Source organism: Sarcophilus harrisii, chromosome 6, assembly GCF_902635505.1.
Source record: "Sarcophilus harrisii chromosome 6, mSarHar1.11, whole genome shotgun sequence".
NCBI lineage: Eukaryota > Metazoa > Chordata > Mammalia > Dasyuromorphia > Dasyuridae > Sarcophilus > Sarcophilus harrisii.
This window is the reverse complement of record NC_045431.1, coordinates 93,115,895-93,120,025: the sequence shown is the minus strand read 5'-3', so window position 1 is coordinate 93,120,025 and position 4,131 is coordinate 93,115,895. Positions and strand designations below refer to the sequence as shown.

Genomic DNA, 4,131 nt, shown 5'->3' with positions numbered 1-4,131 from the left:
TCAATATCACTGTCAGTTTACTATCCAAATTCACATGTAAGAATTACACTCAAAATGTCAAGACATAAGAAGAGTAAATAAGATGGAGAGTGCAGCTTCATGATAAACAATGAAAATGATATTCATTAAAAACTTTTACAGGTACAATAGGTACAATAACTCAACTTTTAGAACTAGCAATGATAAAGACCCAAAGTTAGTATGAGAGGAAGGAGAGTATACCTCAGGTGGAACTATAATTAGTCCAGTCTTCAGTTTGAGAGCAAATAGGACCTGGAGCTGTGTGTGATCCACTTCTGAGCATTATCCTGAGGAAAGAAGTCCCACTCAAGAGTTAACAATTTAAAGCAAAATTCTAAGTGATAGATTGGAAATAACCAAAATGCCTGAAAGCAAGAGGATAATTGACCAAATTAATAGTATCAGGATAGAACAGCGAACAAGTATTAAATATTATGGTTTGTTTATATATAAAAATGTGAATTTCAGAAATTATGGGCAGATCATAACCATATAAACATTTATATAAGGAGAGAATTTATTTTACTTCCATGTGAGTCAGATTACTTCAGTTCCTAGTTTTAAAAGTAACACTCTTCCTCTCCCTTTTATAGATAGGGAAACTGAGGCTCCCAAATTCCACTCAGCTCAGTGTTAAGAGCAGTCTATGCTTTTATAACCCACACCCCTCTGAATATTCTGTCCAAAGCTTTTTTCCAAAAATAGACTTGTCAGATTTTATTTTTATAATTATTTGAAATACACTTCAATTTTCAAGAATATTTTGCTGTTAACATTTCTTTAAAAAAAAATTCCAACAGTTTAGACATGAATCAGACCAGAGTGTACCGACATGCTAGCAATTCAAGAACCGCAAAATAAAACATGGTATAATCATTTTACAAACAGCAGTGATCACTAAACTCGAGTTCCTGCTGCCAGCTTAAAATGTTACAAAGAGCTGGAGGGATCCCTAAGGGAAACTGTATTCCCATAGAGACACTTGGGTAATTTATGTAATTTTCTCAGAGACTTATCAAGGGAAAGGAGTGGGAAACCACCATTACTAATTTTTAATGTATAAACTGATAAATTGTGTGACAAGTCACACATTCACAAGCATTTGGATGGGAAATAGAGGGAAGGGTGTTGCTAACTCAACGAAAGAGAAGTCAATTAAAGAGCAAATGCTTTTTTTTCAAATCCATGACAATACTGAGAGGTTTAGGTAGTATCCTGGAATGCCAGTTTAAAACTACCCCCACCTCAGCTGATGTTTTATTAGTGGCTAAGGTTAAGACCAAAGCTCTATGTTGTTTCTAAAAATGTAAAATTGGGTTATTTTTTCCTACCTACCTGGAAAAAGTTTTTTTTTTTTTTTGTTTTTTAATTAAAAGGCCTCTCCCTCCCTCAAGCCTCTTTTAAACAGCATCCAGATAGACAGGCAAACGGGTAACTGAAATAGGAGCGGAGGGGGAGACTTGGTTAATGAAAAGAACGAAATATCAGCCCCATCGTACTCTAGAAATGGAAAGGAGAAAGTGATACACAAAAAACAAGTTTAGACTTCCAGATTCAGTTCATCATTCCCAGTCTGTGACTGGCCGTATGATAAGAGGCGATGAATGGACCCCGGGGTAGAAAAAAGGCCTGAGTTTTTCGGTGAAAGTCTCACTGAAGGTATAAATATGAGACCTGTCGTTCAGATTGTAAAAGGAGACTTCCCCCAAGTCATAATCCAGAAAGACGCCAATTCGATGGGGCTTTATCTTTACGCGCAGGGGGAGCGGGGACCTGGTCAGGGCGGTGTATTCATTCTTGTACCACCTCAGTCTCCAGTAGCCATCCTCGGGAGACACTTGGATCTTCCCTTTCCGGGTAACCGAGTCTTTGCAAACCCCCAGGGTCCACTGAACCTTGTCTCCGACCTCCACCTCCCAGTAATGCCTGCCCGACGAAAAGCTCTCGGAACCCAGGACGAAAGGGTAAAAAGTGAACCTCTCCGGGAGGTCGGGGACGTCCTGCTTAGTCTCCACGAACCTCACGCTTTTCCGGTCCTCCGAGAGGACCAGGTTGGGATGCGCCGTCGCGGGGTCCAGCGTGATATCCACTTTGAACTTCTTGATCATCTTCTTGAGCGCGAAATGCTGCAGAGGGAAGCTGCAGGCGTCCTTCTTGAGGTCCAAGGAGACGGCGGCGGGGATCTTGGCGTTCTCGCACCTGCCGATGATGTGCTTGATGCCCCGGAGGGCCTCCACGGCGGGCCTCTGGCAGCGCTCCTGGATCTCGCCGATGAGCTTGTGCAGGGTGACGCCGTGGTCCGAGAGCTTGGCCACGTTCTCGCTCAGCTTCTGCAGGATCTCCTTCTCCTCGTCCTCCAGCCTCCGCAGCACCGCCTGGTGCTCCTCGTCCAGGAACTGGTGCAGCTTCTCAAACTCCGAGTGCAGCTTCTGCCGTCGGTTCTCCACCTTCTCGCGAAGCTCGCCGGGCTTCCTCTGCTCGCCGGCCATGAAGTGGCGCAAGTCCTCCACCTGGCGCTTCAGGGGCCCCAGGTAGGCGCGGAGCTTCTTTTTGTGGCACACGGCGGCCCGCTCGACGGGGCACACGCGGTGGTCGCGGTGCTCGCACGAAATGCAGCACACCAGGCACACCACCTCGCGCTCCTTCTCGCAGAAGAGGCTCAGCGCCTGCTGGTGCTTCTCGCACACCGCCTCCTCGGGCCGCCTGCGCTTGCTGCGCTTGGGGCTCAGCTTGCGCGCGATCTCCGCCACGTTGCCCAGCTGCCGGTTGGTGCGGAAAGAGCGCAGGGCAAAGTGGCGGCGGCAGACCGGGCAGGGGAAGCGCTCCTCCAGCTCCTCCCAGCAGCGCAGGATGCAGGAGCGGCAGAAGTTGTGGCCGCAGTCGATGGTCACCGGGTCGTTCAGGTAGTCCAGGCAGATGGCGCAGCTCGCCTCCACTTGGAGGCTCTCCAGGGCGCTCGCCTTGGCCATGACCTTGAGCGGAGGCGAGCGGCGTGGCTCAACTCAAACTCGGATCCGTTCCCACGTCCGCCGCCTTCCTCTCCCTCCCGGGACACTGACCTGCGCTCCGTTCAAGTGCAGGCGGCGGAGCGAGCCCGCGCCGTCCCGACCCTTCCCGCCGCGGCTCTACGGACTCGGGAGCTGCGAGCAGCGCAAACCCCGACGGGCGCACCAGCCAGTGGCTCTGGGAGCGCAGAGCCCCTCCTATCGTTAACGAACGCCGCTCCACCGGCCGTGGCCTTGGCCCCCGGGACAGCCAATCACGGCGCAGATGACCCCGCCAAAGTCCAACACCTGGGCTGCAACCGCTCCTCCGACGTTCGAGGGCGCGGCGGCCAGGTAGCTCACGCCCTGGGGCCGGGAGATCGCCGCCCGCCGCCTAATAGCTTTTAGGTGGAGCGCAGGAGGGGGCGGGGCTCCTCCCGAGCGAGCGTTGGGATTGGCCGTTCTGCTCTGGGAGCCCCGCCTCCCTTCCCCTCTCCCCCACTTAATGCTTTCGGGTGAGCAGGGAGCTATTTTGACAAACAGTAAAGATGCAAGTGAGGAGCAAGTTTCTCCCTCTTGGGCTTGCTGGAGCTCCCGAGCTCTCCGCTGCAGAAAGACACAAAGAGTAGCAATAAGAGCGACTCTTTAAAGTTTACCAAGCGCTTTACCTTTCGCAGCCTCCAGGTCTCCTTGACATTTTAATGTGTCTTCAGCCGGCCCCGTAACCCCATACCTGAATTCCCGCCGGCCTCGTCACCACCTGGCTTCCTTCTGCTTAAAAATCCCACCATTTACATGAAACTTCTCCCAGGCACGTGGATAATGGTAGTTACTTACTCTGTTGTCAATTATGCTTAATTTAGCCTTGTTTGCGCATGTAAATTTTGTTCAGTCGCGTTAGAATCTTTGACTCCATTTGGGTTTTTTTTTTTTTAGCAAAGATAGAAGAGTAGTTTTCTATTTCCTTCTCCAGTCCGTTTTATAGATGAGAAAAACAGGCAAAAAAACGGTTAAGTGGGTTGCTCAGGTCACAGGTACCCCTGAGATCATATTTGAATTTGGGTCTTGCTGATTCAAGATCTGGCGCTCTATGCGCTGCCAGCTAGCTGTCCCACACCAAGTTTAT

General features: G+C 49.8%; 1 pseudogene; it reads right to left on the bottom strand.

The window, feature by feature from the left end:
• Positions 1-3,133, bottom strand: LOC100920580 (annotated as a pseudogene).
• Between the last annotated feature and the right edge of the window lie 998 nt (positions 3,134-4,131).